This window comes from Pyxicephalus adspersus, chromosome Z (assembly GCF_032062135.1).
Source record: "Pyxicephalus adspersus chromosome Z, UCB_Pads_2.0, whole genome shotgun sequence".
Lineage (NCBI taxonomy): Eukaryota > Metazoa > Chordata > Amphibia > Anura > Pyxicephalidae > Pyxicephalus > Pyxicephalus adspersus.
The window spans coordinates 86,521,083-86,533,439 of NC_092871.1; the positions used below are offsets into that span (position 1 = coordinate 86,521,083).

The 12,357-nt window shown below is 47.1% G+C and overlaps 1 protein-coding gene across 4 annotated transcripts in view; it reads left to right on the top strand.

The window, feature by feature from the left end:
- The first annotated feature begins 1,469 nt into the window (after positions 1-1,469).
- The window catches only part of NLGN3 (neuroligin 3), a 67,723-nt gene continuing 56,835 nt past the window's right edge, over positions 1,470-12,357 (top strand). For 3 of the 4 annotated variants that reach the window (XM_072431271.1, XM_072431266.1, XM_072431269.1), the window contains exon 1: positions 1,470-1,588. The gene's annotated coding sequence lies outside the window, so the exon portion shown is untranslated. Of the gene's footprint in view, positions 1,628-12,357 lie in introns of all 4 variants that reach the window. The other variant, XM_072431267.1, reaches the window with a different exon arrangement.

The window sequence follows — 12,357 nt, forward strand, 5'->3', positions numbered from 1 at the left end:
TTCACCCTGCAGTATATTTTCCCCCCTGGAATGCTGCATTGCTGTGGTTCTATCCAGCGCAGCACCCCGTATAATGACAGGGGCCCAGGACCGGCATGGATCCTTGTGAGTGAATCCTTGGCCCAAAGACAGACTGGTGGAATTCACCAGTCTTCATTTGCATCTGCAATCTTCACCAGTCCTAATGCGGGGTTTAGCATTTTCCATTGGAGCTGCCGTCTACCACTGAACCCAGGGGGGGAATCCTTCAACCCGCTTCCCACAGTGCCCATTAGGGGCCCGGCGTCTGTTCATCCAATGCCACCCTTTATCAATCCACTGATTGGTCATGGCGAGGGAAATCAATTAAAAGCCCCCAACTCCAGGATTGGTTGTGCTATTTGCCCCCTGCCAGGCTGTATACAATCCATAAATCTCTCTCCCCCTTCTACCCACAGTGTCACAGACCTGCCCCCTCCTGGGGTGTCACAGACCCGCCCCCTCCTGGGGTGTCACCATAGCCCCCTCCTTGGGTGTCACAGACCTGCCCCCTCCTGGGGTGTCACAGACCCGCCCCCTCCTTGGGTGTCAGGGACCCGCCCTTTCCTAGGTTGTGTCAAACCCGCCTCCTCCTGGGGTGTCACAAACCCACCCTACTGGAATGTTACAGACCCACCCCCTCCTGGGGTGTCACCATAGCCCCTCCTGGGGTGTCACATAATCCCCCTCCTAGCCATGACGCTTTACCTTTCCACAGCTATCTTGGTGTTTTGGGGATTGCGGCATATAAGTCCCTTGCAGATTTCATACTTTTGGGGGATTTGAGGTAATTTTTGAGATTAATTTTTGAGTAATTTTTTAATTTTTTCAGATTTTAGCCTCCGGGTGTTTTCTTTGTAAGCTTTGCAACCCCTGCACGTCACCATAATAACCCCATCCCTACTGTGAAGCATAACGGTGGTGGGGCAGTATAATTGTTTTTTTAGGGGGAGCAAATTCTGAACATTGCCAAATACCAAAACCTTCCGGCATCAGCTTAACGAAGATGAATTTTACCTTTCAGCACCACAACCCCCAACATTCATCCAACACAAGAACAGGTTCACCAGAGGAGTGACTGGCAATGCACTTACCTTCATGTGAACCTACACTTCATCCCTAGGTAACAACACCGTGACAACACCCCAACTTCCAATTACCGTCAACACAGACAAGGCCCTATGTTGTCACAGACAGGAAACTTCCCTGTCAAATGTCATGGGGTCACATTGGCAGGAAGTGACTGCCAACAGTCAGCAGGGGATCAGGGGAATAGGGTGGTAATCATGTGACTAGGGATAAAAAAAGTCTATGAGGGGGTATTTGGTGCTATAGTAGGGGCAGTTCCTGTAGTTATATTATGGTGACTTCCCCCACTCCTTATCATGTTGTGCGCAGGCGCAGTGCGAGGGTCTCGGGAACGCGCCGGGGTTTGGGCCATGCAGCTCTATGCGCGCTCCTGATGATTCTGCGCGCTCCTGTGACTGATGCTGCTGCTGCGGGCGGCGGGGAACCAACGGAGCCGGAGAGGCCGAGACACACCCGGAGGAGAGCCGGGGACACAGCCGGGGTGAGAGCTCCGAAACACCTCATCGTATTATGGGGGCAGGTGGGGAATCATCCATCATCCTCCTCAACCATCATCCTCCTCACCCATCATCCTCCATCCCCCGCCTGGACCACCTGAGGGGGGAGGATGACATCACCGGGGACACCGCGGGGGGAGAACAACCCCCCCGATACCTCCACCCTTCCCCCCCGATACCTTCACCCCCCCATCCTGACACCCCCGTGATGGGGATGTGAGGGCCGGGTACCGACAACCGGACCCGTTTCACCGCGTGTGCCATAAATGTACCGAGTCAGACCGAGTACCGTGTGTGTCCCGTGTGCCGGGTCTTCATGTGTGTCATATGTGTGCAGTGTCCATGTAACATGTATGTTCACCTGTGTGTCATATATGTGTCTGTGTGTTCTCTCCTCATATGTTGCCATGCGTATGTTTGTCACCATGTGTAGCCATGTGTGCTGGGCCCCCCTAATGTCTTCTATTACCCCCCCCCCGTGTTCCATGTCCATGTGTTCCCCCCCATGTACAGTGTCCCCCCCCCCAGTGTGCCATGTCCCTCCCCATATCCTGTGTCCCCTCCCAGTGTTCCATGTGACCCCCCATGTCCAGTGTTTAATGTGTTCCCCCCCATGTAACATGTGTCTGGATTCCTGTTTCCGGCCTCCTCCATGTTCAGTGGCCCCCCCTGGGTTCCACGTTCATGTGTATCCCTCATGTCTGGTGTTCCATGTGGCCCTCTCTTGTCCTTTGTGACCCCCCCCCCCCTATATCTGGTGTCCCCCCCCAAGTTTTTAGTGTTCCATGTGTCCTCATATCCAGTGTCCCCCCCACCATTTCTGGTGTCCCATCCCCTCCTTCGCCTGGTGACCCCCCCTCCGTATCTGGAGCCACCTCGTGTCCCATGTTCCCTTTCCTTAACCCATCACAAAGCTCTCATACATGTACACACCTGTGTACCCCCCATTCACCCCATGTGCACAAACACATTCCCCCCATTAAACCCTCTTGGCTGATGGGTGCACTGTATATATAATGTTGTCACATGCATGTTGTTGGGTGAATCATTCCTTATTCTCTGCGGTGAATAGTTGTTAATATTATGTTTGGTTGGCGTGTTGCTGTCATGTTATTGGCATGACCCCATCATACAGAATGTTGTACACGGGGTTTCTCAGCCTGGTTTTTGGTAGTAAAGAGGACCTGTCACTAACTACCAATCTGTATGAATCAATCCCTGACATGTTACACGTGGACTCTGACAGTCTCCTATTTCAGGAAATCTCTGCCTGTTATTAGTAGAAAGCTGTCCTGGTCCTCCAGGCCTGTGATGATTTCATTAGTCTGCTGCAGGCAGGGGGAAGCATTGCCTCAGTCACGTCAGACATTTCTGGTCCCTGGGATTTCCATGTTTGTGCCCACTTCAAGCCGCCATGAGATGAGATGGTGAACCTAGCTGATGCCTGGATAGAGATGGTGCCGATGGCGGAATGGTCAGGGGAGTCATGTTACCTGTGGAAGCGTTGACACATTCCTGGCCTTGTCACATGTCACTCACCATGTATACTATGTATCCAATCACATGCTGGCATTTCTTATTCCCACCCACAATGACCCTTGGTAACCTATCACAATCCATCCCTGGCAGGGAATCCTCTGATTGGCTGCTGTCTGTACATAAGACGTCCTTGGGGTAATAACAGATCATTGAAATGAACCCACAGGTCCCCGGGGCCCCCACAGTTACCCCACACACATCACTCACCCATTAGTCACCCTTCCCCCATACTGATGGAGAACAGAGTGTGCAGAAGGATGATTTCATCAGCTCCCTGCTGCTCGTTCACTATCCAATCAGCAGGCTTGGGGCGGAGAGGTGACACCCAGAGAATATGGGGTCACCTGCTGGGCTGTGAACATTTTCAGGAAGGGTCTGGCTGGTAGAACGGCACATATATGTCACATTCATCATACGTGTGGTCAGCTCAGGGCAAAGACGAGCTGGATGCATGGACCTGACTGGTCCTCCCCTCATTCTTTGGGGCCATTTCAGCCTTATAGGGCATCATTGGACCCCAGAGATTGGCACCGTGTGTACATATACCGTGGTCAGGGTGGGCAGGAGGACCTGTCACCTCCCCCGATGTTCTGTAGTTACCCCTCAGTCTGGGGTATTCTGTGTATTGGTGGATAAGAGGACCTGTCACCTCCGGTCTGAGCCCCCCCCCATGAACTGTAGACGGTAGATCCCGACTAGTCATGTGATCTCTACATATATGTCAGACGGCTGTGTGAGATGCCGGTCACGTTTCGGTAATTCTCCCGATTGAGTAATCAGAAAATTTCGGTGGTTTTGTAGTGACCCCCTCACACTGGAAGGGGCAGCAGGTTGACCCCAATGCAACCCTTCCTTTCTTCTGTCCCCCAAAGCTCCAATCAGCTGCCTGAAATGATGAAAACTCTCCTAGGAGCTCCAACCAGCTGTCACTGTGAGCTCCCCCGGGATGATGCTGATTGGCTCGGTGTGGTCATGTGGTGAGCTGCATCTTCCCCATACAGCCAGGGTCTCATTCAGGCCTTGGTGATGAATGGAGCAGCCGGGGGCGGGGAGAGAGTTGGGGATTGTGGGGTTATTAGAGGACAGGCGAGTTCCTCCACACCGGTGACCCCAACCTGTAGGCACATCGCTGGTCACCCATCTCAGACCGTCACTCTGATGTCTCCCCACCACGCTGTATGATTATTAAACCAATCAGAGCCCAAATTACAGCAAAACCTATCAATGTGCAGAGACGGAGAATCGATTCTGCACGGAGCGATAAGTTTATTAAAACGACAAACAATTATCATGTAACAATTTTCTGTATAAAAGAGCAAAAAAATCCGTCATTCCTGCCTGTGGGAGAATCTCTGGCTGTGCCGAGGGCTGCGTAGGTTCAAGGGTGGTTGGCAGCTGCCCCTCTTACCCGCCCTTGGGGTATTTTGGGATTTCCAGTAGGTTCTTCGTATGTCTGGTATTGTCCAGAAACCAAAATCTGAAGTTGTAGCCGGCACAAAGAACGAGCAGTGCCAGGCCAACTATTAGGAGGGGGGAACATCTGTGGGCATGGAATGGTTTATAGAGCAGCAAAGGGTTAAAACGCATTTTAGGTTCTTTTTGGACGCTCATGAGATCTCCTTTCACTTCCTGTCCTTGGGATGACACAGGAAATCAAAAATCTCTTCAGGAGAGTTCCCATTTTAAAGAGAAGAATTGCCGGGAAAGTGGGGAGCTTTGTGTGCCCCCTGGGGTAGGCGTGGCAGATCCAGACATGTGCTACATGAATAGTATATTGGGGATATCAGGGCATTGCACCCCCAAGGATCTGCTGACCATGCCAAGGTGGTAAGGCTGGCACTGAGGCTGCAGATCACAGACTGCTGATGTTATCCTTCCTCCAAAACAAAATGAACCAATTTTGGGGTTCAGAAAGACACCCCCTTCACCCCACTCAACCCGAGGCCAGTCACACCAATCGTACGAACCCGAGACCAATCAGACTAATTATACGAACCCATGTCCAATCATACCAATCATATAAACCCGAGACCAATCAGACCAATCATACGAACCCGAGACCAATTTGACCAATCATATGAACCTTAAAACCAATCAGACCAATCATACAAACCCGAGATCAGATCAATTATACTAACGTGACAAGTCAGACCAATCATACGAACCTGAGACCAGTCAGACCAATCATACGAACCTGTGACTAATCACATACCCGTGACCAGTCAGACCAATCATACGAACCCTGAACCAATCAGAACAATCATTCAAACCCCTAACCAATCAGAACAATCATATGAACCCGAGGCCAATCCGATCAAACAAACCCGAGGCCGATTAGACCGATCATACCAACCCCTAACCAATCAGACCAATCATACGAACCCCTAACCAATCAGAACAATCATACGAACTCGTGACTAATCATACGAACCCCAGACCAATCATATGAACCTGAGACCAATCATACGAACCCGAGGCCAATCAGATGAATCAGACAAACCCGGGACAATCAGACAAATCATACAAACCCGTGATCTATCAGTCCATTCATACAAACCCCTAACCAATCACACCAATCATACGAACCTATTAGACCGATCATACAATCCCGAGGCCAATCAGACCAATCATATGAACCCAAGGCCAATCAGACCAATCATACAAACCCGATTACAATCAGACCAATTATACCAACCTGTGACTGGTCAGACCGATCATACGAACCTGGGACCATTCAGAACAATCATATGAATCTGAGACCAGTCTGACCAATCATACAAACCTGAGGCCAATCATATGAACCCCAGACCAATCATACAACCCATAACTAGTCTGACCTATCATACAAACCTGAGACCAGTAAGACCAATCATATGAACGTCAGACCAATCATTCGACCCCGTGACCAATCTTTCCAACCAGAAACCAATTAGACCAATCAAAAGAACCTGAGACCAGTCCGACCAATCACACAAACCCATGACCAGTCAGACCAATCATACAAATCCAGGACCAATTAAGCTAAGATTTTTATCGCACGATAATCGGCTTAGGCCAATTATCGGGCGAAAATCTGCCGTGTGTACAGTCGGTACAGGTGTACAGACCGACCTGCCGGATCCACGGACAATGGACGACAGCCGATCCTAATGAAAGGGAAGGAGAGAGCACGCAGCAGGGTGCCGCTCCGTCGCTCTCCCCCTCCCCTCTCCATAGAGCATGAACGGTGAGCATGAACGGTGCTGTATGTACAGCACCGTTCATGCATCGTGCACTCCCTTGTCGTTGGAAAGGATCGTGAAAGATCCTTTCCAACGACAAAAATTGGCAGTGTGTACGCAGCTTTAGATACAAACTCGTGACCGATTAGATCAATCATACCAACCTTATCAGATACCAATCAGATCAATCATACAAATTCGATACCAATCAGATCAGTTATACAAACGCTTGACCAGTCAGACCAATCATACAAACCCAAGACCAGTCAGACCGGTCATATGAACTCGAGACCTATCAGACCGATCATACCAACCCCTAACCAATCAGACCAGTCATACGAACTCGTGACCAATCAGACCAGTCATACAAACTCAAGACCAATCATACAAATCCAAAACTAATGGGACCCGAGGCCAATCAGGCGACTCATACAAACTCAGGGCCAATCAGACGAATTATTCAAACCCATGATCTATCAGACCAATCATACGAACCCCTAACCAATCACACCAATCATACGAACCCGTGACCAATCAGATCAATCATACAAACCCGAGGCAATCAGATCAATCATACGAACCCGAGACTAATCATACAAACCCGATGCCAATGAGACCAATCATACAAACCAGATGCCAATCATACCAACCTGTGACTAGTAAGACTGATCATACGAACCTGGGACCAGTCAAACCAATCATGATTCTGAGACAAGTCTGACCAATCATACAAACCTAAGGCTAGTTAGACCAATCATACTAACCCGAGGCCAATCAGACCAATTATTTGAACCAGAAACCAATTAGACCAATCAAAAGAACTTGAGACCAGTCCGACCAATCACACAAAGCTGTGACCAGTCAGACCAATCATACAAACCCAAAACCAGTCAGACAAATCATACGAGCCTGTGACCAATCACACAAACCCCTGACTAGTCAGACCAATCATACAAACCTGTGACCAGTCAGACCAATCATATGAACCAAAGACCAAATAGATATAAACTTGTGACCAATTGGATCAATCATACGAACCCCTAACCAATCAGACCAATCATATGAACCCGTGACCAATCATACCAATCATACAAACCCAAGACCAATCATACGAACCCGAGACCAGTCAGACCAATCATACGAACCCGAGACCAATCATACGAACCCTAGACCAATCAGACCAATCATACGAACCCTAGACCAATCATACCAACCCATGACTAGTCAGACCGATCATACCAACCCATGACTAGTCAGACCGATCATACGAACCTGAGACTAGTCAGACCAATCATACGAACCCAAGGCCTTTAAGACCAATTATACAAACCCGAGACCAATCATACGAACCCAAGGCCAGTTAGACCAATCATACAAACTTGATTCCAATCAGACCAGTCAGACCAATTATACCAACCTGTGACTAGTGAGACCGATCATACAAACTAGAAACCAATTAGACCAATCAAAAGAACTTGAGACCAGTCCGACCAATCACACAAAGCCGTGACCAGTCAGACCAATCATACAAACCCAAGACCAGTCAGACCAATCATACGAGCCCGTGACTAATCACACAAACCCCTGACCAGTCAGACCAATCATACAAACCTGTGACCAGTCAGACCAATCATATGAACCATAGACCAATTTGATATAAACTTGTGACTAATTGTATCAATCATACGAACCCCTCAGACCAATCATATAGACCCGTGATCAATCATACCAATCATACAAACCCAAGACCAATCATACGAACCCAAGACCAATCATACGAACCCTAGACCAATCATACCAACCCATGACTAGTCAGACCGATCATACGAACTTGAGACTAGTCAGACCAATCATACGAACCCAAGGCCAGTCAGACCAATTATACAAACCCGAGGACAATCATACGAACCCAAGGCCAGTTAGACCAATCATACAAACCTGATTCCAATCAGACCAATTATACCAACCTGTGACTAGTAAGACCGATCATACAAACCTGGGACCAGTCAGACCAATCATATGAATCTGAGACCAGTCTGACCAATCATACGAACCCAAGGCCAGTTAGACCAATTATACAAACCCGAGGCCAATCAGACCAATCATACGAACCTGAGACCAGTCATACAAATCAGAGACCAATCGGATCAATAATACGAACACGTGACCAGTGAGACCAATCATACAAATCAGAGACCAATCGGATCAATAATACGAACACGTGACCAGTGAGACCAATCATACGAACCCGTGACCAATCATACAAAGCGGTGACCAGCCAGACCGAGACCAATCATACGAACCCGAGACCAATCAGACCAATCATACAAACCCGAGGCCAATTAGACCAATCATACGAATCTGAGACAGTCCGTCCAATCATATGAGCCCAAGACCAAATACACTAATCATACAAACTCGTGACCAATCAGATGATTCATACAAACGCAAGACCAATCATACGAACTCGTGACCAATCAGACCAATCATACAAACCCCTGACCTACCAGACCAATCATACGAACCCCTAACCTATCAGACAAGTCATACGATTTCGAGACCAGTCATACCAATCATAAAATTTTAAGACCAATCATACAAACCCAAGGCAATTCAGACCAATTATACAAACCCCTGACCTACCAGACCAATCATCTGAAGCACTAACTAATCAGACCAATCATAAGATTTCAAGGCCAATCAGACCAATCATACAAACTCAAGGCAAATCAGACCAATCATACAAACCCGAGGCCAATCAGACCAATCTTGCAAACCCATGACCAGTTTGACCAATCATATGAACCTCAGACCAATTATACAAAGCCAAACAGACGAATCATACAAACCTGTGATCTATCAGACCAATACTATGAACCCCTAACCCCCTGACCAGTCAGACCAATCATATGAACTCGAGACCAATCATACAAATCTGAGGCCAAACAGACCAATCATACAAACCCAAGGCCAGTTAGACCAATCATACGAACCCGAGGCCAATTAGACCAATCGTACAAACCAGAGACCAATTAGACCAATCATACGAACCTGAGACCAGTCTTACCAATCACACAAACCCATGACCAGTCAGACCAATTATACTAAACCTTGACCTGTCAGACACATGATACGAACCCAAAACCAATTATACAAACTCATGACCAATTAGATGAATCATACGAATGCAAGACCAATCTTATGAACATGTGACTAGTCAGACTGATCATGCGCATCTGGGACCACTTGGACCAGTCATACAAACCCGAGACCCAATAGTCCAATCATACAAACCCAAGCCAATCAGATTAATCATATGAACTCAACACCAATCATACAAACCTCAGACCAATCATACCATTCTGTGACTAGTCAGACCGTTCATACGAACCTGGGACCAGTTAGACCAATCATTCATTATGTGAACCTCAGACCAATCATACGACCCCATGACCAATCAAACCAATCATTCGAACCAGAAACCAAGTAGACCAATCAAAAGAACCTGAGACTAGTCCGACCAATCACACAAACCCGTGACCAGTCAGACCAATCATATAAACCCATGATTAATCAGACCAATCATACAAACCTGAGACCAGTCAGACCAATCATACGAACCCATGACCAATCATAAGAACCCGTGACTAGTCAGACCGATCATACGAACCTAAGTCCAGTAAGATCAATCATTTGAACCTGAGACTAGTCAGACCAATCATACAAACCCAAGGCCAGTTAGACCAATCATACAAATCCGAGGCCAATCATACGAACCTCAGACCAATTATACCAACCTGTGACTAGTCAGACCGATCATACGAACCTGAGACCAGTCAGACCAATCATATGAACCTGAGACCAGTCAGACCAATCATATGAACCCGTGACCAATCAGACCAATCATACGAACCCGTGACCAATCAGACCAATCATACGAACCAGAGACCAATCATACGAACCCGAGGCCAATTAGACCAATCATATGAACCCGAGGCCAATCAGACCAATTCTACAAACCCAATGCCAATTAGATGAATCATACGAACCTGTGATCTTTCAGACCAATAATACGAACCCCTAACCAATCAGACCAGTCATACAAATCCAAGACCAGTCAGATCAATCATATGAACCCGAGACCAGTCATACAAATCCAAGGCCAAACAGACCAATAATAAAAACCCAAGGCAAGTTAGACCAATCATACAAACCCGAGGCCAATCAGACCAATCTTACCAACCCGTGACCAATCATACGAACCAGAGACCAATTAGACCAATCGTACAAACCTGAGACCAGTCCGACCAATCACACAAACCCGTGACCAGTCAGACCAATCATATGAACCCAAGACCAGATATACCAATCATACAAACTCGTGACCAATTAGATTAATCATACGAATGCAAGACCAATCTTATGAACATGTGATCAGTCAGACTGATACTGCGAATCTGGGACCACTCAGACCAATCATACAAACTCGTGACCAATCAGACCAATTTTACAAACCCCTGACCTACCAGACCAATCATCTGAAGCGCTAACTAATCAGACCAATCATACGAAGCCGAGACCAGTCATACCAATCATAAGATTTCAAGGCCAATCAGACCAATCTTGCAAACCCATGACCAGTCAGACCAATCATACAAACCCGTGACCAGTCAGGCCAATCATATGATCCTGAGACCAATTAGACCAATCATAGGAACCTGAGACCAGTCCGACCAATCACACAAACCTGTGACCAGTCAGACAAATCAGGCCAATGAGGTTGATAAAGGTGGGCAACTCTATATTAACAGCCATGATTGTGTCCGGCATGCTCTCTAGATGCTATGGTCCACACACATCTAACCGTGTAGTTTGTTCTTCTTTTTTGGTCTGTGTTCTGAAGAGTATTATTATTCAGCAATAATGACTAAGCCTCTCTGGGGCCACCATCGTTACACCAATAAAATATCCAAACCTGAAGGTTTAATAATCGTATAATGATCCCTCCCTGCAAGAAACTTGTATGAAAGTTATTATTTGTGTCATGCAGCCCCTGGATTTGGTGCTGGTGGCGTTTTCTGTGAGCGATAATGACATATTAATTTTTGGTGTATAGTGTGAGTGAGACATTAAAATGAATGTGTAGAGAATGAGTAGTACATGGCCCATACACCCTGGACCCGGGTACCCGTGTAGGGTAAGTACTGTAAGGGGACAGATCAGAGAACATTCTCTATCTGACCTTCTTGTGACCTTTTGCTGCAGACTGATCCTTGTTTGACCTCTCGAATCCATACAATAATGTCCCAGGGTGGGGTCCTTGCACCACAAGCACTTTAATTTATGGGTTGACAGCCGGAGGCCACCCATGACATACAGCTAACGATCAATGTGGCTCCTAATTACGTGATGACGATTGGTGTGTGGAGGGTGACGAGCACCTTGTAGAAAGAATCATACAATCCGGAGGATTGTGACTCGTCATGTGACATGTCATGTGACATGTGACGATGCAGTGTGGTTCAGTGAATTTGGGCCACCCTATTCTTCTGAAATGTGGTCACCACAGGAGCTGTGACAGGGTGATCATGGGGTTAGTTGGAGAACCTATATTTGTTTTTTTTGGAAATGTTCCCACCAAAGTTTTTGTTCATTGATCTTGTGATTCAAGTCAATTTATATGGAGCTTTTCCAACATTCAAAGCATTTATCTGAAATGTGTTTACACTACACACTCACATGGCCAGGATATACCTGGGAAGTAAGCGCAGCAGCCATCTCCTTCCATTTGTCTGATGATGCTTAGGAATGTTCGATTTTTTTTCTTGATTTAGTAATACCACAAATTGCACTTCCAGCTGATTTTTATATTTCGGTCAGAAGGAGGCCAGTGAAAAATGCTTGCTTTGCTTTTTACCTGCTCTGTAATCGGCTTTAAATCAAACTTTTAGAATTGTGTGCAGTGAGATGAGAAAAAGTAGGGATGAGAAGCA